This window comes from Staurois parvus, unplaced genomic scaffold (assembly GCF_062004578.1).
Source record: "Staurois parvus isolate SC_StPar_1 unplaced genomic scaffold, SC_StPar_1.0 ptg000151l, whole genome shotgun sequence".
NCBI lineage: Eukaryota > Metazoa > Chordata > Amphibia > Anura > Ranidae > Staurois > Staurois parvus.
The window spans coordinates 20,383,702-20,410,747 of NW_028317947.1; the positions used below are offsets into that span (position 1 = coordinate 20,383,702).

Genomic DNA, 27,046 nt, shown 5'->3' on the forward strand with positions numbered 1-27,046 from the left:
AATGTTAGGATTGTGTCGATGTGCCAATATTTATGGACCTGACTGTACTTCCTGGAATCCATTTGCCCTTAGCTAAGTACACCCTCCGGCCTGTATACCTGAGCTGCGAAAGCCCATCCTTAAAAAATGCCCATGAAAACTCCTGGGAAAGAAACCAGGAGGCAACTGAATAAATGTAAAAAAAGGAGAAAAATTTAAAAATTGTTTTCACTGGAAAAAAAAGCAGCTTAAAAATAGTTTCTTTTGATTGAGAGAGTTCAGTTCTATTTTAAGAGTGTTTGACTGGTCATTGAAGTTCATCTCCATATTTCCTAAACTTTATCTCTGCTTGTTTTTAAAAATCAGTAGACGTACTTTTTTCTTGCAGTCTTCATTTCGACTGCATGACGTCATGGGTCCTCTGCTTTCTCTGGCAGTGGGTGAAACCTAGATGTTTCAGAGATAGTGATATGGCACCACTCTCTGCAGCGATCCCCAGTGAGTCCAAGGTGATCTCATGGTGGACTTAGAAACACTGGTCTCACAGAAGTGGATTGGATGATGTCCAGCAAATAGTACTCCTCTGGGACAGATGACACTGGGTGTCAGTACTGTAAAACAAGCTATCATTGGTTTACAGTGTGTCTACAAGTGACAGTGCTGGAGAGAAGGTTAGTATTCTAACCTGAACTGGGTTTTTTTTGGTTGTTTTTTTAATTAACGCTGGAGTTAGGCTTTTCATGGTTAATTACTGGCAACTGCCACCTATATACAAAAACATGTTTTCTGTATTAAAAATCATCCCTCCAGACATTCTGAAAAAAAGATATCCAGAACATGGATTGAAGAGATCAATGCAATCAATAGATGGAGATCTATATATGTACTTAGCAGCTTCAATTGCACATCTAGTATGGGAATTGCCTAACCGCACAAGATCTTATTGCAGCCATGAGTAATATCATACAAGACATTTCTCTAAGGAGAAGGAGTTATTTTTAAGGATTACACACAGCAGACAAGATTAAAAAAATACTTTCACACCAGGAGACATGAATCCGCTGCTGTAAGAATTTACTATGAAAACATGAAACGCTGGCTAGTGAGCAGAACATCACTCTAGACTGAGCAGAAGGAGGTTGATAGTGGTGCCGAGTTCAAAACTGGAGCAAAGAAAAGTGGAGCCGTTTCCTAGCAACAACATTCCATGTTTCAATTTTCTACAGAATGAAAAGGAACATTTTTTTAGGCTGCCATGGACAAGAGGCCTATTATTCAATCTTTAAAAACGATAGGAAATTCACCAAGAAGAACATGTCTTTTACTTGAACTAGTATGTGCACCTGTATGAAGGTGGCCTCATGCACATGGGCATATACATATACACTCCAAATATGCTGGATTTTTTTTCTGCCGCAACTTAACAGAAAAAATGCCTCTAATGTTGACTATGTATGAATGTATGGCATTAAGCATAAATGCATTCTATTGGCCAGAACATTAATGTATTCCATGTGTGGATATTTTATACAGTTACATTGGTCCAGCTTGGACCAATGTACAGTGGGGATCGAAAGTTTGGGCACCCCAGCTAAAAATTTGTATTAATGTGCATAAAGAAGCCAAGGAAAGATGGAAAAATCTCCAAAAGGCATCAAATTACAGATTAGACATTCTTATAATATGTCAACAAAAGTTAGATTTTATTTCCATCATTTACACTTTCAAAATAACAGAAAACAAAAAAATGGCGTCTGCAAAAGTTTGGGCACCCTGCAGAATTTATAGCATGCACTGCCCCCTTTGCCAAGCTGAGACCTGCCAGTGTCATGGATTGTTCTCAATCATCGTCTGGGAAGACCAGGTGATGTCAATCTCAAAGGTTTTAAATGCCCAGACTCATCTAACCTTGCCCCAACAATCAGCACCATGGGTTCTTCTAAGCAGTTGTCTAGAAAACTGAAACTGAAAATAGTTGACGCTCACAAAGCTGGAGAAGGCTATAAGAAGATAGCAAAGCGTTTTCAGATGTCAATATCCTCTGTTCGGAATGGAATTAAGAAATGGCAGTCATCAGGAACAGTGGAAGTTAAAGCAAGATCTGGAAGACCAAGAAAAATATCAGACAGAACAGCTCGCAGGATTGTGAGAAAAACAATTCAAAACCCACATTTGACTGCACGATCCCTCCAGAAAGATCTGGCAGACACTGGAGTTGTGGTACACTATTCCACTATAAAGAGATACTTGTACAAATATGGTCTTCATGGAAGAGTCATCAGAAGAAAACCTCTTCTACGTCCTCACCACAAAAATCATCGTTTGAATTTTGCAAATGAACATATAGACAAGCCTGATGCATTTTGGAAACAAGTTCTGTGGACCGATGAGGTTAAAATTGAACTTTTTGGCCGGAATGAGCAAAGGTACGTTTGGAGAAGAAGGGGCACAGAATTTAATGAAAAGAACCTCTGTCCAACTGTTAAGCATGGGGTTGGATCAATCATGCTTTGGGGTTGTGTTGCAGCCAGTGGCACAGGGAACATCTCACGAGTAGAAGGAAAAATGGATTCAATAAAATTTCAGCAAATTTTGGATGGTTCCTTGATGCCATCTGTGAAAAAGCTGAAGTTAAAGAGAGGATGGCTTCTACAAATGGATAATGATCCTAAACACACCTCGAAATCCACGGGGGATTACATCAAGAGGCGTAAACTGAAGGTTTTGCCATGGCCTTCACAATCTCCTGACCTCAACATCATTGAAAATCTATGGATAGACCTTAAAAGAGCAGTGCGTGACAGGCAGCCCAGAAATCTCAAAGAACTGGAAGACTTTTGTAAGGAAGAATGGGCAAAGATACCTCAAACAAGAATTGAAAGACTCTTGGCTGGCTACAAAAAGCGTTTACAAGCTGTGATACTTGCCAAAGGGGGCAGTACAAGATATTAACTCTGCAGGGTGTCCAAACTTTTGCAGACGCCATTTTTTTGTTTTCTGTTATTTTGAAAGTGTAAATGATGGAAATAAAATCTAACTTTTGTTGACATATTATAAGAATGTCTAATCTGTAATTTGATGCCTTTTGGAGATTTTTCCATCTTTCCTTGGCTTCTTTATGCACATTAATACAAATTTTTAGCTGAGGTGCCCAAACTTTCGATCCCCACTGTACAGTTTATACTATACTGGGATGTTCCCCCTGGAAGCTGGAAATCACTGAAGTAGACACCACTAACTCCTCTTGCTTCTGGGTCCCAGGCTGAGCGGTTGGCCTCCTGCATTCTGAACACAGAACAACCTTCAACAGGAGCGCCATTCTGCCAATGCACTACCTTTTATGAACGAATGTAAATCGTTCTCTGAATACAGTGTAGAGCTTGACATCATCGCCCCATCTCTTCACCTTGCCCAATCAGAGAACACTTTGCCTTCATTCAGAAAGTGCAAAAGCATTCTTTGAATGGCACTGTTGCGAAGAAGCCAACCTTCTTTGTTCAGAAAGTAACAGGGCAGCTGCTTAAGCACGGACCTGGAAGCCAGTGGAGATCACTAGAGTACCAGTGTCTATGGTATATGCATAGTTACACTGGTCCAAGGTAGACCAATGTAACTATGCAGAAAATATTCATATCTGGAATTCTACTTTAAAGTAATTGTAAAGGCAGATTTTTTTGTTTTTTTAACGAGCATTGATCCTCCTCTTCTCAGGTCCCCCAGCAGCGCTCCTAGCCCCTCCCTCCTGCCAAGTGCCCACACAACAAGCAGGGGGCACCCAAGCACGCTCGCTCCCGAACTGCTGCTCTGTGTGCCCATTCACACTCTGACATGGCTCGTCCCCATCCCCCGCTCTCTCATCTTTAGCATGAGAGAGCGGGGGAGAGACCCAGAGAGCTGAAGCTCTTGTGCACATCACTAGATCGAGATTGAGCTGAGGTAAGTATTGGGGGGGGGGGGGGGCTGCTGCACACAGAATGCATGAAGGTGAAAAACCTTGAGCCTTTACAACCACTTTAACCACTTCCAGTGCGGACACTTTTACCCCCTTCCTGTCCAGGCCAATTTTCAGCTTTCAGTGCTATCACACTTTGAATGACAATTGCGCGGTCATGCAACACTGTACCCATATGAATTTTTTAGCATTTTTTTGAGACAGATAAAGCTTTATTTTGGTGGTATTTATTCACCACTGGGATTTTTCTTCTTTTTTTTTTTTTGCTATGTAAATGAAAAAGTCCAAAGATTTTGAAAAAAAGTGTTTTTCTTATATTTTGCAAATAAATAATATTTCATCATAAATCTTGGCCAAAATTTATTCCGTTATCTTTTTAGTAAAAAAAAAAAAAACATCCAAATTAGTTTATAACCCCAAATTATAATTTTTAAACCTTTTTTTTACATTTTTATATTATTTATGTTTATATTATATTATTATTTATGTTTTTTTGGGGGTTTTTTTGTTTTTACATACTGTCACCCTAGCAGTACAGTGGCACTATGGTGACACTATACTACTTGTGGGGGCTGATGAAGATTTTTTTTTTTTTTTTTTTTTTTACTTTTTTACACTGGTTGATTTTACACCCATAAAGACTGTAAAAGCAATCATTTCTCCTTCTCTCTGGCTACATTCTTGCAGCCATTGAGAACTACTGTGTGAGCTGTGATTGGTCACAGTTTTTCACATTGTACAAGGCTGTTATGAATAGCCTTATACCATGTGACCTCTGTGATCATTCACAGATTTCACACATAGTAAGCAATGATGTCTGACATCTTGCTTACTACTCTGCATGTGATCACTGATTAGCCAATCAGTGATCACATGATCGGGACCTCGCACAGAGGTCCCATACGACGATCGGTGTTCCACTGTGTCCAGAGGACACAGCGGGCACAGGATCACGGTGCTGTGCGCTCCCAGGGAGCGCGCACAAGCAGGGGGCAGGGAGGCCATTTATAAACGGCCACCTGACCTTGCACTGCCACCGTCTGGCCGTTTATATACAACGGCCGGTGGGAGGTGGTTAAACAAACCTCATAAGCTAGGCAACAGGAGAAAAAATAAAATTTCCAGAGCTTGTTTACACTGGATCATGAGAATGGCTTGAATTGGAAAAGGAGGTCAGAAATGCAGCTTACAGAACTTTTTACCCCAGAACACATTATAGTGGTAAAGGCCACATTTGTAAATAATACAATTTTTCATGTCTGGGCATTTTGTCTGTAGTGGCAAATGCAGCAAACAGCTTGGCATTAACTTGTTGACTACCAAAATAAACTGAACGGCTCCTGAATTCTAAGGAATTAGCCCAGCTAATCATCTCTAAACAGGGGCAACTTTCAATATAATGATGAGCGGAGAATGCTAGCAAATGCAGAAAGTGTTCAGATAAATAAAAAAAAGGAAAAGAAAAAAAAAGGCGTTAAAATGGCCCTGTGATTCCCGTGTGAGGGGTTAACTATCGCAGAGGAACAGACAGCAGACCTAAAACAAGACAGGTGTTTGTCTGAGGCATTGAAGATTAGCAGCACCCAGGCCCTGGGGCTGCTACAGTAACTCATAAACAGGTGTTCATTAGCTATTGCTTTTTCTCTGTGTTTACAATTCACATGAACTCCCAACCGTCAAAGCATGTATACAGAATGTCATTGCCGCAATCCATGTGTTGACAACATATAAAGCATTACAGGGAAAAAAGGACTAGACAAACACAGCTCTTATCTCTTTGTCTGCTTTCACATCTTGGTATCTATTGTACTACATCTGGAGGGAGGATGTGTGCATCAATAAAGCATTATTTCGGTGTGTGGAAAACGATGTTACTGTGTAATGACATCATCCGCAAAGGACTTTCACTGATCTTACCCTACCTAGTTTTGAATCTGAAACCAGTCAAAAGAATATCTTATCGTTTCAAACAGACAATGCCATACAGTAGAAATGTAGAACTCTCAGCACCCTGAATCATTAGGTAGATGTATTCCAAGCCCCAGTGCCATCAGTCAAAAGCGCAAATCGGTAAACATAAAGAAATTAAATAATCCATCAAAACATTTTTGAAAAAATATGTAAAAAGGTATGTAGATGTACCCAAAATCCCAGTGCAACAAAATCTAAAATATTCTCATGCAATGTATGTGTCATAACATCCACAATAATAATGAGTCACGTGAAACAGTTCTCATAAGTTATTAAACAAAATCTTCTTCCTTGTGTTTGTGACCAAAGTCCCAGTGCTGCAAGTCTCTTTAAATACTGTATAGTGAAACGCCACACTTCCTGTGCTCAAGGTGGTCTCTCACCTTCAAAACAGACCTTAAAGTGGTGGTAAACTTGTTTCTTCTACGTTTACCTACAGGTAAATGTACACAGTTTAGGAGATATTCCAGTGAGTAGCAGCCAGTGGAGTCATACTCATGCCATCCCTTCAGAGCTCTGTACTGCAGCCGTGACGTCATCGTGGCTTGGCCATTCAAGTGGCTGGAGCCTGTGAACCTAGAAAGAAGACTGGATGAAGATGGACGCCTTGTCAGCAGTGACAGCGCACCGTGACATTATCTTGCAGGGGGACTGGCCATTTTTTTTTTTAATTTTTCAGCATTTACTACCGTTTTAAAGAGTCCTCTCCCATTGTTCATGTACTTGTCTAAACTTGTACTTGAATTCGGATCATTTTGCACCACTTTAAAATGCACTTGAAACACTTTCGCAAAATCTGTCTGAGCCAGTTTTTCTCTGTATGCTAAAAGAGAGATCCTATTAATTAGTTCCATTTCTATATATGATGTATTCAACGCATTTTATAAACTACCTGAATTTAGTGCATGAGTTGCTGTCAGAACCAAAAGTGTTGCAAATGCTTCATGAATTTGGCGCAATACATTAACAAGACAGATTAATGCCAGAAAAGTGTTGCAACAGCTTTATTGAATTCCCCCCTTTATAACTGAATCACTACTGAGCCCTATTCTCAATCTGGTAACCGAATCTACTGACATACCACCATATGCAAGCTTCACATTCCTATCAAAGTCCACATTCAGTGCAGAATTTTTTGAGCAAATAGTAATTTTGCTTAAAACATCTACAAGCAAATGGATGTAAGCAATGGTGACTATTAGGCCTTAACTCAAAAGTATCTTCATTTTCTCCCAACCTCTTCCAGATTCATTTTTATTTTTTTGCTTCTGCTGCTGCTTCTGTCATCCAGCTTTCTGTTAGAGGTTGGCTGGCTACATTCATACACGAAGACCTTGCTCATATGGGGCGATTACATGTATGCCTCATGCAAGGCCATGGTTTACCAGCACAGGGATGCACAAGTATTGCGTGCATTCCTGTGCTGGCAGTCCCACTGTTGTCCATTGGAACACAGCCGCCGCATCCCAATATGATATTCATGTGGGTGCAAGTCCGAAACACACACAAGCTCATTGTCGGCTGATATCACAGAGTCGTTCCAGTCTCTGGATGTATTCCGACAATGGCGCTCCACTGAGAGCCTGTGTCAGCTGCTCCCGCCCCCCTTCACAGACCGGTGCTCCAGTGAGGGATGGAGGGGCAGAGTAGAGAATGGTGACTTATAGTCATCGCTCTCTGCTTAGTGAAGAAAGTGAACTGGGAGATCAATGGTCATGTGATAGCTTGGTTTCCGGTCTTAAGAGCTGGTGTGGGACAGCTGCAGCATCGGTTGCCGCATGGCAACCTTTAAGACACTGCCAGAGACTGTAGTGCTGGATAGGAGGGGAGGCAGGAGTTCAGATCTACTGGAAAAGTAAGTAAGTATGCTGCCTGTTCTCTAAAAGGGAGCTGCTGATTTTATTTTTTTTAGAAACCCTTTGTGGTCTCTAAAACACATGGTAAGGATCTTTCATTTTTTTGGCCATTTATTTTCAAATCTCCTTAAACTAAAAATAAAAAATACCCTTTTTTGAAAATAAGGATCCCTATTTGGTGTGATAGCTTTGTGAATTAAGTCTTACGTATGCAAAGTTTTTGTGCTGTGCTTGTGTTTGCTTGGGTTTCCACCCAAAAACCAAAAATATTCTGATAGCTTTACGGACTTCCTTCCAATGCACATGTATGTACGGAACCCTAAGGTCTGAGTAGATGTGATAGGATCTATAGATCCTCCAGGAAAAAAAGTTTGCTATGATGCAAACTTCCTATCTTCCTTGAAACGAATTGTAATCAGAAACTAGAAAGCACAGGATGATACAGGATTTTTCCTCTCTCCCCTAAGCAAATCACCCAAGTCAAATCCCTTAATGTACGCGAAAGCTTCCATCATATCCCGTCTGCTTTCCAGCTTATGACAGTGTACAGGAGAGAGGAGGAAAAAACCTGACAGATCTGCTTTACTTCTTATAAGCACAATAACAGCACAAATCTCCTGGGTTCTGCAGGAAAAGATTTAGAAATCAGGACTTGTAGTTTTCTGTCTGTGTCTACATCACAGCACTTTCTGTGCCACAAATTTTCCCACATTATACATATTTTTGTATACATGATAACTGTAATAAAATAGCAGGGCATAATTTAGGACAATGTATGGCTGAAGTTACTAAATGTTAAACAGTGCAGTCAAAATTGTAACGTTAGCTTTAAAATACATAGAGGGAACAGTCTACTCACACATGGCTTCCATTTTTTTTAGTGTTTTTGTAGTGTTCCAGGCTACAGACGGGTTTCAGTTCTAAAGCCAGACGTCATGCCCAGCACATTATACTGTATACTGCCTATTGCTCAATGATAATGCAACCATTGGTTGTAGGTGCAGGAGACAGTAGGCTGAAGCTTTAGTAACCAAAGTTGTCAATGACATAATTGGGTGTCCCAGTTTTTAGGGTGTTCTTGAAAACATCAAAATACAGCCTAGATAGCACAATCAGTACACTGGATTCACTTGTTCTTGGAATTGCTCTTTACATACATTCCCGGAAATGGTAGAACTACAATATGCTTTTCAGTACATGACAGCCTCACAAACTATACATCTATATCTGTTTAACTGCACATTTTACACCCCGTGCCTCCGAGCTTACAGAGACAGAGTGTAGGGATCTGATGTCACACACTGCAAAGCTCAAAAAAGAGAGATGAGTGTAACCTGAGTGGAATGAAGGAATCCCCCATATACAACCTCACAGGGAAACATGACCAGCTGAGGCTGTCAATTACAGGCTGTATGCTGGAGTTCCCGCTCCATTGATCGTTTGGAGTCCGCACAGCCTGGCAGAAATGACTCATGCAGATAGAGGATTGAGACTGCAGACAGAAATCACATTTTGGACTGAGGCTAGTACACACTATAGAAGGATGTGCTTTATTCATTTTTCATTGATTCATTGTTCAATTGTCGGAGGTTTACAACCACTTTAAGGGGTTATATTATAAATAACAGCCATGTGTACCCAATTTTCAGTACACTACCAGTGTTGAATATTATCCTTGGAAATTTCAATCCTGGAAGAACTCCATGATTCTCGGTACTGACTGAATAGTATACAGTGATACTGAACTTTGCATCTTCTACAAACCGGTTGTTTTAAGAATGTATTAAAGGGTTGTATTTTAAAATAAATTAAAGTATCCATATAAAATAAAAAATGCATTAGAAACATGTTTAAATTTAAAGTAGTTGTAAAGGCTCAAGGTTTTCTTACCTTCATGCATTCTATAGACAAAGGCACAGGACACTAAACAGTGGTGTACAATCCACACTGCATCTAAGTCCAAAAAATGGAACCATGGACTTCCAACTGGCTAACGCATTTCGAGGACTCAGCCTCTTCCTCAGCGCCCTCTTTTTGGTTTTCTTTTGTATCTATTATATGTCTGCTCAACTGCAACATATGATCAGTGGTATGAACCCCCCTGCTGGTAATGCTCGGTTCCACCATGACACTACCCTAGATGTGGCCTTTCATTTCATTAATGCATCATCTCTACCCAAAGGGTTGGAATCGCAATCCTTTGCTAAACCAAATAGGACTTTCCCCACCTATAGGTTGATGCATAAGATTTGGCACAAAACTAAACAACTTCAAGAGGTTACAGGATATACCTGCTTTAGTACTCTCTGGCACAATCCCACGTGCTAAGCTCCAATATGTATCCAAGTGGCAGGCGTATGGCATCACCCATGTGAAGCAGGTTTTTGAAAATGGCAATTTGTTACCCTTTGCAGACTTGCAATCTAAATTTAATCTCCACGTGCAGATGCATTTCTATTATTTGCAGTTAAGACATACGATAATGGCCCAGCGCTTTTCTCTGCCTCTCCCCTACTCACATTTTTCTATTGATGCATCACGTTACCCTCACTAAGGGCTTTATCTCGAATTGCTACCAACAAATCCTAGGACCCTATATAGATAATTACCCTTGTAGGGCTCGAGAGAAGTGGGGGGAACTGACTGGAGAACAAAGGGAGGAGGCTAGGGAGGCGGTCTACTGCAGTTCTTTTGAATGTGTCGCAGTGCCTCTCACAGTTGTACATACTGCTTAGAGTACATAACACCCCCTTTAACCACTTGCCCTCCAGAGGATTTACCCCCCTTCCTTTTTTTTTACTAGTAATGGCGGCGATCAGCAACTTATAGCGGGACTGTGATGGGCATTCTGACACTGGGGGGAACTGACTTGGTGTCACTGACATCCCCAGTGACACCAATACAGTGATCAGTGCTAAAAAAAAATCACTGACACTGTACTAATGGCACTGGGAAGGAAGGGGTTAACATGAGGGGCGATCAAAGGGTTAATTATGTGCAGGGAGTGTTTTACATAGGGGGTGGTGTGTGTGGGCTTTACTGTAATCACACTGCTCTGGATGCACAGCCATCCAGAGCAATGTGCCCAAGCCAACAGAGAGGAGGACTGTTAGTAAACAAAGCAGTCCTCCTTCCCATTGGAGATGCTCGGTAATCACCGGCCGGGACCCGGTGATTGACAGCCGCGGCTGCGAATCGCGGTGTGGGTAGGGTGCGCGCACCTCCTACCCGGAAACACAAAATTACATATATATATGTAATTTTGCACACCGCTGCCGCCTGTAGCAGTATATCTGCTATAGGGCACTCAGGAAGAGGTTAAAATGCACAGGATGGGTTTACTAACTGATCCCCTTTGTCCTAGGTGTCGAAGGGACCACGGGGACCTGATTCATATGCTGCGGCGCTGCCCCAAACTTCACAGATACTGGCTTTAGAGTGCTAAGTATTATTAACTAGGCCTATCAACTCCAGTTGATATGCATAGAATGCATTAAAGGTAAGAAAAAAAAACCTAAGGCTTTACAACAACTTTAAACTTATATTGCAATTAGTAAATTTCAGCAGAACTGTCCATGGCTTTCTTTTAAAATGTTGCCAAACATTTAAGCATGAAGGCAAGTTGAATATGTGTGAAATGTGTTGTTGGGGAAGGGGATTTCACCCAACACTAGACAGATTTCCAGTACCGCTACTGGAATTACCTTTATTTACCGTATATACTCGAGTATAAGCCGAGTTTTTCAGCACATTTTTTGTGCTGAAAAACGGCCCCCTCGGCTTATACTCGAGTCAACGTCTGCAGATGACATGCCGTCCCTGTCATCTGGACACACCCCCGGGATCAATCCTCGCCGGTGATTGGCCGCCGGAACTGTAGCTCAGGAGAGGCACACAGGCGCCCAATCACCGGCGAGGAGGTGGAGCTTGGAGAGGAGGAGCCGAGCGGCACCGTGAAGATCGAGCGAGTGAAGAGGAGGAGAGCGGCCGGAGAAGGAAGACATCTGACCGGTAAGTGTGTACCATGGGAGAGGGAGCGAGCGAGCGATGGGGCACTATTCCTCCCACACTGACACCAATGATGGGGCACTATTCCTCCCCCCACTGACACCAACGATGGGGCAGTATTCCTCCCCCCCACTAAAACCAACGATGGGGCACTATTCCTCCCACACTGACACCAATGATGGGGCACTATTCCTCCCCCCACTGACACCAACGATGGGGCACTATTCCTCCCCCCACTGACACCAACGATGGGGCACTATTCCTCCCACACTGACACCAATGATGGGGCACTATTCCTCCCCCCACTGACACCAACGATGGGGCACTATTCCTCCCCCCACTGACACCAACGATGGGGCACTATTCCTCCCCCCACTGAAACCAACGATGGGGCACTATTCCTCCCCCCTCGGCTTATACTCGAGTCAATAGTTTTTCCCAGTTTTTTGTGGTAAAATTAGGTACCTCGGCTTATATTCGGGTCGGCTTATACTCCAGTATATACGGTAGTCATGTTTGTCTACAGCTGCAAATGTGGTCTCCATCCACTCTAGACAGCTTCTACGTTTTTCAATTAGGGACTTGGATTTACTGCTATCCAAGTATTGGCCCATAATTACCAGTTCTGTTTTTCACCTGTACCCAGAATTGGGTTTCAGACAGAGAAACTACATAATCCCTAAATCAGAGGCCATCTGCTGCATTACCAGAGTCACAAAGGCTGCCTCTGAAGCAGCAGACTATATCCCACACAACCTCCCCTATTATTGCACACCTACTGAGAAGATTTAACACTTGTATAATCCTGAAACTGAGCAGCTGGGTGAAATGACATCTAAAATCATTCCTCCTCCTATGCATACAGTCCAGAATGGTGCCATTACACAAGAATTCTGCAAAGTGTTAGGCACAAATAAAACGCAGCATTAACCCAATGAAGATTAAAAAACATAGAAATGCTTTTTCTGGGGTCCTCCCTCCTCTGAACACACTCAAATTGTCAATTACCTGATTCCCAATTGCAGCTAAAAGGTGTTTATTTAACAACTTTTCTTTTTAAAAACTGCCCTACTTTACCCCTTATACTGGAGTTCTTTTTAACATTTCTTTTGTAGTTTTTTTTTTACATTTCTTATAGATATTACAACATAGATTTCAAAGGCAATCTGTGAACTGTTACATGAAAGTGAACCTTCACTCCCGTCTATGTCTTTACATAATTTTATTTCTCCCTTTCTGGATACATGCTTCCAGGCCCTGCACTTTCCAGTTTCTCTCCAAGATTGACGAATGACATTACACATTCCCACCGCCCCCAACCCGCCTGGGATACTGAATACTGAAGTTACACATCCAAGGATTCTTTGGGTCAATATCTGTCACACTACACATGCTCCATTGTGTGTCATCGGGGATGGAGGTGGGGGAGGTGCAGTTCTAATTTACTGGTAGAATACTTGTTTCAGGTCAATAAAAGGAAGTTTTAAAGCCAGGAGCATGACAGCCAAGCAGCTAGCAATTCCAGAAAGTAAAAAATGGCAGCCTATGTACATCTTTCACAAAAGGTTTTCATTCAAAGAGAAGTATGGCCAAAGCTTTTTGGCCATACTTCTTTTGTGGGTCACGGGACTGAACTTACTTGTACTCTCCTGTAATCCAGAATTAGCTGACAGCGAGCTAAAGTCACAGAGCTGCTCTAGTCTCTGGAAGGATCCTGACAATGTTGGGATCCACCCAGATTGGCAGAGCTATGAATAATGCTGATGAAGCGTGAAAGGCATTAGTGGGAGTTGCTGTATTTCCTATTATGTTTTCTGGAAGCCTTTTTAATTTTGAAGAATCATTGAGTAACGGTGATTTTATAGAATGTGCAGCCGACTGTATGTTCCTTGGCTCAGCCTCTCAGTGCGCCACCAAGAGCATAATCCACCTGCACCCCCGCCCCCCCTTCCCAGCCTGGTGCTTCAGTGAGCGCTGGAGGCGCACAGCAGAGAGCAGTGACTGCTCAGTTCTGAGTTGGACTGAGCCGAGCAATCAGCAGTCATATGATCGCTCAGTTCTCGGGCTTGGAGTTAGCAGGGGACAGCTGCAGCATGGAGACTAGTATGTATGTTTGTTGTTATATAACCCCAAACTTCTCTTTTTAAGGTTTTTTTCAACTTTACCTACAAATTAATCCACCCCCCCCCCCCCCTGAAAGTCTTCATATAACAAAAGAGCACAATTCATCCTTTTAGAGCCTTAATTTAGTTAGCAGTATACAATACGGCAACTATGGAACACTTGTATTGTTAAAGCATTGTATGCACTAGAATTTTCTTAAAAAATATCATTGCTAAGCAGCTCTCTCATGAAAGGCAAACCAACTAGAAGCAAATATGCAGATAACTCAGACTCTATAGAAAATCAAGCATTGAGGCTGTTCATGCCATATACACCAAACAAAACATTTACAATAGTGTTAATAAACAAAACAAAAGCGTTGCATTAGCGTTAATAAATGTTTGTTATATTTATCTTCTTTCCCCACAAAATAACAGAGAATATATAGCTTCACCAAGTGAAAGAAAAATGTATTGGGTTGAAAATTACTTCTAAGACCTTCACTGCATCTAAACCCAAAAGCAACGTTTGTATTTATTGCAGCTTACCAGTTTTTAGATGTGGTGCCTGCATTTCATTTTAAGTTTGCGGTTCCCTTTTTCATCTGGTAGTTCTGCCAATAACAATATTCCTGTATCAGGGCAAAAGACAGCTATCAGAAAATATGATTTCTGGCAGGATTAAAACTTGTTTGGCCCTACTTCTCATATGGATCACAGGAGTGCACTTCGGTCTGCACTCCTGTGATCCGATTTCAGCAGACAGAGGGATAAAGCCTGCTGTCAGCTGAAGTCACTCAGCTGGTCCAGACTCGAGAGAGTTCCCGACTTTCAGGTTGGGATCCACCCAGATGCCTGGGCCGGCAGCTAGCTCTACCTCTCAGTACACAGCTGAGAGTCTGAGTCAGCCACTCTTGCCCCCCCCCCCCTTCCTCATAGCCTGGCACCCCAGTGAAAGCTGGAGGGGCAGAGTAGCAAGCCAGTGACTCTCTGCAGACTGAAGACCAAGAACTGAGCGATCAGCGGTCTTTTATCACTCAGTTCTCCATCTTAGAGGCAGTGGGGGACAAATGCAGCATTGTATTCCTGAACTTCACTTTTAAGGGTAGTTTTTTGGAGTTATCAGGCAGATATAACAAAACACTTTCAAGTGGTATATTTAACAGAACAAATAAGAGGTTCATTACTATGGTTTACATACCTTTTACATGCTCTTCTCTTGGTGCAGCAGCTACTCCCAGATGCCACTATAGGGAATTTGAGGAGGTCCTGCTACTCATTCTGGAAAAATGGAAAGCTGCAGACCTCTGTATATGCAGCTACCCCTTCCTAGTGAGAGTTTTTGGCAAAAGCAGCATGAACAAGTGATAATTCACCAGTCAGCCAAACCATTATAACCACCCACTTAATATTGAGTAGGTCCCCGTTCTTCCGGCAAAACAGCCCTGACCTGTCAAAGCATAGACTCCACTAGACCTCTGAAGGTATGCTGTGGTATTTGGTACCAAACGTTCAGTAGCAGATCACTCCCGTAGTGCATCTTGGTGTTATCTCTTCCCAAGGAAGTGACACACAAGCATCCAGCCATCCACATGATGTAAACAAAAGCAATGTTAATCAGACTAGACCACCTTCAAGTGCTCCATGGTCCAGGTCTGATGCTCATATGCCCATTGTAGGCATGTAACCAGACCAGTCTGCGGCTATGCAGACCCATACAGAAAAAACTGCGATGCACTGTGGGTTCTGACACCTGTCAGAACCCGCATTCAGAAACATGAGCTACAGTAGCTCTTCTACTGGATCGGACTACAAGGGTCAGCCTTGTTTCCTACGTGCATCAATGAGCCTTGCAGCTCATGACCCTGTCATTGGTTCACTGATTTTGGACAACTTTAGAAGGTCCTAACCACTGCATACAAGGAATATCTCACAAGAGCCGCAGTCTTGGAGTTGACTCAGTCGTCTAGACATTACATTTGGCCTTTGTCAATGTTGCTCAAATCCTTATGCTTGCCCGTTTTTTCTGCTTTCCACACATCCACCTCAGGGACAATATGTTCACTTGCTGCCTAATATATCCTACCCATCTTCAATGCAGTTGTAACTACATAATCAATGTTATTCACGTTACCTGTCAGTGGTCATAACATTATGACTGATCAGTGTAAGAGGTATGCTTAAACAAATGTATTCTTTACAGCAGAACAGGACTCAACAACCTATTTGTCTGAGTATCTAGATACTGACTATTTTACATATTCCAACCTAATGCGTACTCTAACCTAACTACAAAAATATTTTAGTTGGAGGCAGGACTTTAAGGGCCCCTTCACACTGCCCGCATCTTAAACACTCTATTTGTAGCGTGAGGGCAGCTGTCAGTTTTGGGCTGAAGTGAGAAGGCATTGCACATTAATTTTCTTCTTTCAGTCTATTGGAAAAATCAGAATTTGGCAACTATTGTTTTTTACTGAATTTTATAGTTTTCTTAACTTTTTTGTAACTTTTACAGCTGCTTGTCTGCTGAGGAAAATTATTACAAGAAGGAGATCTGTGCAATGCACTATGAAAACTGTCAAAGGCGAACTTGTACCAGTTACAGCAGACATGTCAGTTGAAAGTAATGGAAACCTGCAACGTTTTTAAAATTCCTGCTTTTATCCCAAGAATACAATCAAAATGTCAACATTTTTTCTAACGTTTCAATGCAAGGTGTCTCTATGCTTGTATTTATCTCAAAGTACTAAAAGGTGGACCAGAATAAGGAAAAATATTTCTATTCCACTATGTGAATGCTAGCAATTTGAGCTGTACATTATTCTAATAAAAAGCCATCAAACTATTCTATCTACCTTCAGTTCTTTCATAGTGCTTCAAAGAAAAAAGGCCAGCTCACCCACCTTCTGAAATATTGCCTGTAGTTGATGATATAGCAAAGAACTGAAAGAGTCTAATTATTATTTTTCTATAATCCAGATCTAAGAGGAATAATCAGTGGCAGACAAAGGCCATGCCTATAGTTAAAATCCATCTGGTACATTAGGGAAAGTGTCAGGCAGATTTTATAAGCACAATTACATCTGTCACATCGAAGAATGAGATCAAGGCATGGTCATATTAGAACAAACCCAACATTCCCAAATTATTAATTCTGGTTCATTATCTATACAGTACATCATTAAGCCTAATATTCTTTAAGGTTGAGATTTCAGTCACCTTATCTGTCTAGAAAAAAGGTATTTGTTTCCTCTAGTACATTGTTTCTGCTATACGTCGCTATGGGGCATGTTAAAGTAGTTCTAAAGGCTGAAGGTTTTTTACCCTTACGCATTATATACTATCCTGGGACTCCCAATTCTCATTGGTTGAGACAGAAGTGGAAGCCATTGGCTCCCACTGCTGTCAATCACAGCCAGTGAGCCACTGAGAAGGGGGAGGGGGAAACACAGCTGTGTGTGTGAATGGACATTTGGAACAGAGGTTGCCCCCATAGCCAGCGGCTTGCTGTGGGGGCACCTGACAGGAGGAAGGGGCCAGGAGAGCCTATGGGGGACCTCAGAAGAGGAGGATCTGGGCTGCTCTGTGCAAAACCACTGCACACAGCAAGCATAGACAAGTTTATTTCTTCTTTAAAAAAAATAAGCCTTTAGAATCACTTTAATGTGACTGAAATACATAAATAACATGCACAAAGTTTCTCTATCTGTGATACTCAGATTTTGCATTACAATATGCAGTAAATGGGGATATGGTGTCAGCTGATCACCCATCAATCTTTCTCCTATATAGAGGAGTTAGCCGACAGCAAAACTAGTAGATATCACTTATCTATTCACTCTTCCACCAAAGACCACAGCAACAACTTCCTAATATTAGAGAATATGCATGCCCCCATATCAAAATATAATGCCTGGCCTGAAAGGCCTATTAGCATAATGAATATTCTGTCTATTTTTCCCCATTTAGGTAAATCTAAAATATACTCCATATGAATATTATACACTCCAAGTCAGTAAGCAAAGCTTTAAGCTCTTTCTCCCCATCTACCTGTTTTAAAGTGCCCAAGTACATAGTTCAATAGCACAAGCTAAAATTTACAGTTACATGCCTCAGAGGAGGAACCTTAGTGGACATCTCTTTCTGAAGTTTCAATTAGAGTGAGCCTGAAGGCAGACATATACTGCTGTGCTGTTGCTTTAGATAATCAAAGCTTTGACACGTGTAACAGCTACTCAGGGGTTACTTGATTTTTGATTGTAAGGTGTCCTTAGTTGACTTGTTCTCTTTAAAAAAAAAAAACAGTAGTTTGTAATACGGACTTGCAGTAATGGGATCCATATAAACCTACAGACAGGGACACCATCTTTAAAGTCTGCATGTTCCCAGTGTTTGTGTAGGTTATTTGGCTTTCCTCTAAAATTTTACGTACACTGTGTAAGGTTGCCCACTCTGGCAGGTGCCCCGCTGCTGCATCCATTAACATAGCAGCGGTACTCGGTACCCGCCCACCCCACTGGCTTTGACAGCAGTGAGAGCCAATGTCTCCTGCTACCTCAGCAAAGCCTGTGACACCCAGAAATGAGGGTAGATAAAACCTGTAGACGTGCACAGCACTGGATCGAATGAGGTAGAAATAAAGGTGGGTGAGGGGCCAATACCGATGCCTAAACATTTTTTTTACCTTAATGCAAGGAATGAATTAAAGGTAAAAAATGTTTAGGCTTTAGAACCACTTTAAATACAATGGCATCAACTTAGCTCATGAAGTTTGTTGAGGCCACTTCAAGATCTCACCAGAATGTCTCTTCCCAATTCAGCTAGCTTTCGTGCATAAATCATTTATTTCAGAACCCAGGATTTTCACACACGAAAGATTTGAGCTGAAAAAAGAAAAAAAATTGGATACATATACTGTATATCAAAAAACATACACAAATTTTCATATGCAAATATGCCATATCTATGATAAAGGAAACCATTGCCTTTGGACAGCATAAGCGTCCCGGTTCTGCTATTACATAAGTAATAGCGCCTTTCGCTCCCCCTTCCCTTAGGCTGCAGCTGAGATATATGGAGGAGGCAAGTCATAAGCAGCCAACATAGCCCACTTCCCTATCTCACATTTGCAGATTATGCCTAGGCAGAAGCAACTGATGTATAAGCACAGCCATATATGCTAAGGATACGCTTTGCGAAAAACAGCCATCTTCAGGTCCAGCATATTATTTATGGACTTACAGATTAGAATTCAGTTTGAGCAAAGTGAAGCTGTAGAGAGTGTAGATACGCATTGAAGAAAATGTACCCTATAGTCACATAACTGCATTTTTTTCATTATTGCCTTAACAAAAATCTCAATTGCAACTGTAATCGGGGACAATGGGAGATGGAAATGTTAAAGCAATATGTAAAGGTTAATGAGCAACTGTACCCAAGACAATTTTTTCATTTCAGATATATTGGGGTGGCCTCAATCCCTGGCACAGTCTCCCCCTTCCCTTGGTAATCTGCCGTTTCACCTCTCATAATTACCAGCAGAAAACCTACTGAGAACGCCAATGGTTTTAGTTTACCCATATGTATATACCTACTCAGCACACACTAGATGAATTGATTCAATTGTCTGCATAATTCAACACCTATAGAGTATTCTTGTCAAGCAATCTTTGCATGAGCGTATAGACAGGTTGGCCTGAGCATTCATAGTCCTATAAGAAAACACAGGTAATTAACTAATCTCCCAAAGAACAACTGTTATCGGGGAGCCTACTAGCGGCTCACAAACAGAATAATCATTGCCAGAACAGGCAGTGATCATCTACGCCTGTAGGCACCTTTACGAACTCAGATTTCTGCCTGTGAAGTCTGATCTGAAACATTAGGAATAAACTGCCCATATCTTTCAACGCCATATAAAACCATCTCACCGGTGACTGCAATTTGACAGACATGTCTCATTACCCTCCAATTCTGACTGTGTAAGGCAAAAAAAAGTCAACACAGCACCACAGGACGCCGTCTGGATTATGACAGCTGGCTCCTGATACACTGTCAATGTCACCCCGCCTTGCTGCATATATTAGGAGATAACCAGAGATGAAAAACAGTCATGTGTTACATCAAAGGAAGAGGAACACAAATATTCCAGTGCTCGCAAGATCCTGTTATCTTTGCCATTTTAATTCTCTTTCCATCCGGCAAAACAAGCATTCCTGGCTGTCAGAGAGCTGAACTGCGCAGGAAGGTTCCGTGCTGAATTATCCATGAAGCAATCTAGGAAGGGAATGCTGAGGGATGCGCTAGCATTTTGTGAACAAGATAAAAGAACAGATAGGATTGTAGGTGGCACAAATGTATACAGAAACCACCAATCAATGGAATCGCTTGTATCCCTTAAAAGTCAGAAGAGTTAAGTGTAATTGAAAAAAAAGGCAAGATAAAATACGAAGTTGGCCAATTACAATCACTATTATTGAACTATAAGCCCTAGAAAAGCTGAGTAAAGATTCCTGCAGTTTCATCTCTTCTAATAACCCACAAGCTGCATAATTACGGGGCATCTTTACGATTCAACAAGCTGTGTTTATGACAGTGCTGCAAATCTCTTAACCATGCACATAGCGATCAACATCACTTTACAAAGAACTCAATAAAAGGCTCCATATGAAGGTAACATATGACTAGAAATGTGCACTGATCGCTGTGAGCAGCCTAAGGGAAACCGTACATGCTATTCCCATGGGTTAAACACGGTCATAAACAGACTTGCTGACTCGCCACAATTTCCTCATCTGTGGAAAACTGAATGTTTGAGGTAAAGTAATAATTACCTTTACAGAAAAAATTTCAAGGTGAACTAGCACTAGGCTACCCATCCGTGGTCTGGTTATCTCATGGTTGGTGAGCTGTCAGCACCCCAGAAGTTGCTCCAGCTGTCCAGGGATTTGAAATCCCTGCTGTTCTCCTTCTCCAACGTTTCCATAAAGGACAAGATCAATTTTTATTGGTCAGTGCTATCACTGTACATCCAGCACTGACCAATAAGAATCCATCTCGTCTGTCCCAGAAGTGCTGACAGCAAAGAACAGCGATTTCAAATCCCCAGACTGCTGGATCAACATCAGGAGGGCCGACAGCTTGGCAACATTGGAGGTAGCTACAGCGGGGACCAGGGGTGAGGAAAGGGTGTCTGCTGTTAGTTCACCTTTACATTTTTCTGTGAAGGGGAATGAACTAGTAGTAGATTTTGGAACTATTATTAACCTTTTAGCACAAAGAGAACGCAAATATGTGGTTTCTCAGCAGGTGGGCCTTTGGGTACCAAATTGTAAACAAACCTGTGCCGAGAGTATGTGCCCTACGTGCTCCTAGTAAAGTTACTGGCACCTAATGGTAAGCTCTCAATCACTACTTGCAATTGGGAGCTTTCCGATCATGACCGCTATGATAGTCAATCACGATGGTCACATGATCATAAGCCCTGCTCGCCTCCCGGCATCAGAAACCCCTTAAAGGGCTGGGAGACACCGGCGTAAAAGGGTTAACATTTGGGTTAACATTTGATTTTGTAATGAATTTATTTAAAAACCACACTCACTATCAGAAATTTGTTTAGAACAAAATTGGTCACTGTGGTTGAAAATGAATGTCGATTTGACCCCACTAATGATTTAAAAATAAAACAAATGGTCCTGAGAGGTACATTTTCAAACAAAATTCTTTTAGTGTATGGCCAGCTTTATACTTCAATTACACTGATATTCCTCAATAAGACTGATGATGTACTGACTCCTCCCATATCTCTGCAAAACACACCCCAACTAAATATAGACAGTCCGTTCTGCATTTAAAGCGAAATTCACATATTCAATCAACATTGACTACTTTTGCTGCCAGCATTAGTAAATAGGATAGGAAAGAATATCATATTTACTTGTTTTTAACATTTTTTCAGTTACTTCCTGGTTCCCAGGCCTAGGCAAATGATGTCATACATCCCAAGAGACTTCAGGAGTGAAGGAGTGGATTTCTCAGCTAAGCACACCCACCTGCCTGCATACCTGAGCTAGGGGCAGATGTATTCCAGGAAATAAATGCTACATGAATCATCTGCCCTTTAATCAAGATGGCCATGGCCAGAAATGCTAGGGGTTGTTTCTCAGCAAAATAAAGCATGGAAACATAGAAGGATACGCGAGTTCGCTTTGAAAATAAGAATTAAATAGCATTTATAGTTTGTGGTGCTCAGATGCAGTGTAGTTCCACTTTAATGACAACAATCCAATGTAAGCAAGACAAATACAATACAAACAACTTAAAAAGGAACAGCGATATATACAGTTGTAGATTTTATTCTAATGTAATGTACACAGTTATGGACAAACAATTGCTGAAGGTAGGAGAAAGAGGAAGAAGTTGATTTTTAGACGTCAGAAAACATGTTCTTTTAGTGGTAAATACTGTATAAAAAGGATGGCGGTTATGTGCCAGGCGTCTTTTTGTTTTGTCCAATCCCAGATGTATGGATCTGACTGTGTCCTATGAGGTATATACTGCATATGGTTTATACTGTATAACACAGCTTCCTAGGAAACAAACTATATCTGTATATTATGTAATGTGAACGATCAAAGTAAACCAGTTATACCACTCCTAATATTTTGGTAAGGGTTTTTTTTTTTTTTTTGCCTACAAATTGAGGATTATTATGAGAACACAGAAGAGGGGGAAAAATTACATTGGTTTTAAGAACCTTTACAAGTCTGTGACAGCATTTCACTGTTATATAAACAAAGCTCCCACTTTTCTTTAATTTTAGACATTTGGAAATCCATCTCGTTATAACATGCAGGTTCACCTCTATTCTCAAATATTTGCACTGGTTATTCAGCATGGCACCGCTTGAGTATTGTGGACAACCTTGCAGCATAAAATCCTGTGATATGTAACCTGGTGTCCCAGAGCACCTAATCCATTGCCTCTAGTGGAAGCCAAGGATTTTCTACGCTGCCAATTAAAGTCCTTTAGCATTTTTAATGTTATAGAGTAAATGAAGATAGAAGTATTTACTCCATTATAAAGGCAAGAGCTGAGCGAAGGAAATCCAGACATACAATCTGTCGTTTTCACCTCTCTTGCTCAATTATGGGTATCAGTACAGCTACAGTCATTTTTGTTTGTTCCTAGCTATGCTCAGAAAAGGCTGAAGAAAGCCAAGTGCCCCACTAAATGTAAGGTACATTTAAACCCACAAAACAGCACTCCTGGAACGTATACTTACTTACATTGGAGTAAAATTCCTCTGAATAGGATAAGATCCTTTCCACTGCGCTCAGCAAAACTACTAAGTATAACTCTACAGTGCTGCTTGTAAGGTTTCGATGAGTCTGTAGTGTGCATCTGCGGTATTTATTCAGTCGTTATGGATGCTCCTTTATCATAAGGGGACATTTTGTGCAGCCCCAAGGCCTATTTCACACAGGCTTTAGCTTATATAAAAACTGGGTGAACAGTAAGCGTTTTACAAAGCATATGGAGAGTTTTCAGCAAGCTTTGTTGAAGCTTTTAAAGCAGCCTTCAGCTCCAGTTTGTAAATGTTGAAATGTTGAATACAGACCTTAATGGGAGTGCTGATTGCCACTTTAAAACAAGCTGCTATCAGGCTTCAGCACTTCCTGAAGGTTGTTGAAAGCCCACTGAAACCTGCTAGCAGCTTGTATAAACGGACAATCAGAACTCCCATTAAAGTATATGTAAACCCTCACCTTGTAAAACACACAGTTTAACCAGTTCCTGACCACGCACTATAGATTTATTGCACAGAATCACGTATATATACGTGATTCTGCTTTTCCGGGTAGGCGACATGCGCACCTGCCTACTTGCGCTGTCACTGGCTCCCTTACATGCCAATCACCGGTTGCCGGCCAGCGATTCATAGCCAGGACCTGGTGAACACAGATCTCTCTCCTGTCAGAGCAAAGCAGGGAATAAAAACCAGCACATCCCCCGGTAAAATAGCACACAGTACACATTACCCCTAGTAAAATAGCACACAGATCACCCTTTTATCATGTCAGACTGTTGCCGCTATAAGTCGCTGATCGCCGCCATTACTAGTATAAAAAAAAATAAAAAAAAAATCTAGAATCTATACCATTGTTAGTAGATGCGGACATTTTGACGCAAACAAATTAATATACACGAATTGGGATTTTTTTTTTTTGTTTACCAAAGACGTGCAGAATACATTTTGGCCTACATTTATAAAGAATTTGTATTTATTTTATTGGATGTTTAATTTTCAGTATTTTTTCATCTATAGTGTAAACCCCCCCCCCCCCCAAAAAAAAACAGCAGTGATCAAATACCACCAAAGAAAGCTCAATTTGTGTGAAAAAAAAGGAGATGAGTTTCATTTGTGTACAGTGCTGCATGAATAAGCAATTGTCAGTTAAAGTAGTGCAGCGCTGTACAGCAAAAAATGGCCTGATCATGACGGGTAAATCTTCCGGAGGGCATATGGTTAAAATAGAAATGAAAGGTAAAACATTTGTGTTTAAATATATAAAAAAATTATAAATACTTCCCACCCTCTTATAAGTGATCACATACCCTCTGTTCTCAGCTGCACAGAGGTGAAGGAGAAGAAACAGCAGCACACTGGGTTTCCCAGTGAGTGACTGTGCAGGGGGGGGCGATGTCAATACAAGTTTGATCGTTGTAGGAAAGCAAACTGAGCTCCCAGCACAGCTAGATAACTGACCACACTGTGCTGATGCCTAGTGTGGTCAATTTTGATATGAAAGCAGAGGGACTGGCAGAAACACCAGGGATTTCACTTCTCGGCCTTTTGGCTAAGATCAAGTGTAGTATCTGTTCTTATGAGTGTCCAGTAGGGATGGTTTGCCATCATTCTTGCCTTTTGGTGAGGATTGCTGACTGTATAGTATCCCTGCTGGTATGATGGGGGCTCTGAAGACTAGTACTGGCTAGAACAGAAACTGGGGTGCCCACAGGAAGTTGGGGCATGGGAGTAATTCCCCTGGGAAATCCAGATGGGCCCAATTCCTCCTGATATGAATGAGTCTACCTTGTCTGGGCAGGGGCCAGGGAGGCAGAAAATCAGCGGAGCTGTTCCACCTGAGAGTGGTCGCCCCAGGGGTGCCCTTAGTAACACATGGGATGGGATCCCTTGTGTGAAAAGTGCACATGTTCACAGTTCAAAAGACTTTATCTGCACTGCGCCTTTTAGGGCTAGGCCTTTTGGTTTAGTTCAGAGCAATTATTTTCCTGCAGGCCTTTCTCATTAGGAAGGAGGGTGTGTGTCTTTGGGCCTACCCTGGGGGAGAATGTGAGGACCCCTCTGTCGCAAACGTGCGTGCCAGAGTCTGCCATTTTGTTAAGAGTAGCTATGTTATTCCCTCATTCTCCTTCCCCCTCCCTTCCTGAGAGGCACAGTGACAGATGTGTGTTTGTTAAAAGTGTCACAGGCCAGATCCCAGCAGGGAGCCACGTGGTGCCATGCTGCCCAAAGAACCTGTGTAATTTCACACCTCGTAAAAAGATAACTGAGCCTTCCCAGGAGTTCAAGGCATTCCCAAGAAGCCCACACCAGATAACATTTTTAAAAGATCCATTTTTCCCCTATGTCTCATATCTTGGAATATGAGACACACAAATAAAAGCCGGACATATCATATCATGGACGATGAGCAGGCGAACAGTTTGATGGGTCACTCGCCTTATCTCGGGCACACGGGAAAGCAGAGAAATAGATCTTGCGAACCGTGCAGCATACAATTTCATAATTCATATCTGGTTAATCCCCAGACTTGTCTGCATAATAATATACCTGCGGGTGGACTGTCGCTTGTGCAGATGGGAAGTTATGGACCACAATATGAATTATGAAAGATGTTGGCTCCAGTTTAGGTTCCGCGTGACGATCCCTCCCTAAAGAGGGGATTGGTCTTTTACTTCAGAACCACCCTCTGCTGGGAAACTTTAAAACAGGCTGTCCAGCCTAAGAGTAGGTAGTTGAAGACATCTCCCATTTTAACATCGATATACTACCTGGGGAGTATATTGAAACGTGATCTGCTTGAAACGTGATCTGCTTACGTCCAAGGCTTAATGGCAAGTAACTTAACCCTTTAACTTCTCCCTGTTATCTCTTTGCTGTGCTCTGCTGTTTTCTGTATGTGTGTGTGTATATATATATATATATATATATATATATATATATATATATATATATATATATATATATCAGTAACATCTTCTCTGTAAATATTTTTAAAGCACCTGTTTGACCCTTTTAGTAATAAATCTTTCTTTCTGAAAGTGTTGAACTGTTTCTATAGCCCTTAATTGCAATTCACGAATCCCTGCCTTTAAAGAGAACGCTACTGTGTTTGTTTGAACCTCTGTATAACCGGCCTGCCGACCGTTTAGTACAGACGATTATATCAACCATTATAGTGTTATAGCTGAACGCCGAGTTTCCTTTTTCTCTTATCAAAATGGAGGTGGTGGGAGTGTGAAGGGGTTAATTGCGTAATTAATCTGACCCAGTAACAATCGATTCAGGCTGCTGGCACATCGATCAGTATCCATTAGCTGGAAAATCGTTGTGCAGGGTGCAGCTGGGTGTGGCATTGTTACGCACGTCACATCGCGGTTTTAGAAGAGAGTTCCCTGATCTAGTACTTGCTGATCGGCTTCAGCTCGCCACAAGGAAAGGGATCCAGACCTTTTGGCTAGACGGACCATGTTGGAAACCCTTTGTCCCGGTAAGGAGCGTTGTGCTCCAGCAGATCAGGGTAGAGAACCTACCCCTTCAGGAGGTGGACAAAGCACACCCCTAAGTGTACCTTTTTGTGTTTGTGTTTTGCACTTGCACGTTTTTTGTTCACTTACGTGTTTCTCCATTTTTTCCCACTTCCGTGGAGCACAAAAAAATAAAGGAAGCATTACAAAGAGAACAGGACACGTTTTCATTCAAGTACATGGTACAGCAGGCTTATATCAGGAATATGAAATGTTGGGTTTACATATTTCTTAGGATCCGGGTATGACATTTCCAAAACAGGAGCTGGAGGGCACTTTAAAGGCGTCAAGAAAGCTGTTGCAAACTTGCCAAAAACTTTGCAAAAGCTTGCCGAAAGTTTCAT

At 41.6% G+C, this 27,046-nt stretch overlaps 1 protein-coding gene and 1 pseudogene across 3 annotated transcripts in view; one reads left to right on the forward strand and one right to left on the reverse strand.

Annotated features, from left to right (window-relative positions):
* TANC2 (tetratricopeptide repeat, ankyrin repeat and coiled-coil containing 2) overlaps positions 1 to 27,046 on the reverse strand; it is a 518,532-nt gene that overhangs the window by 423,941 nt on the left and 67,545 nt on the right. The window lies entirely within an intron of this gene.
* Positions 24,708 to 24,818, forward strand: LOC149464591 (U2 spliceosomal RNA; annotated as a pseudogene).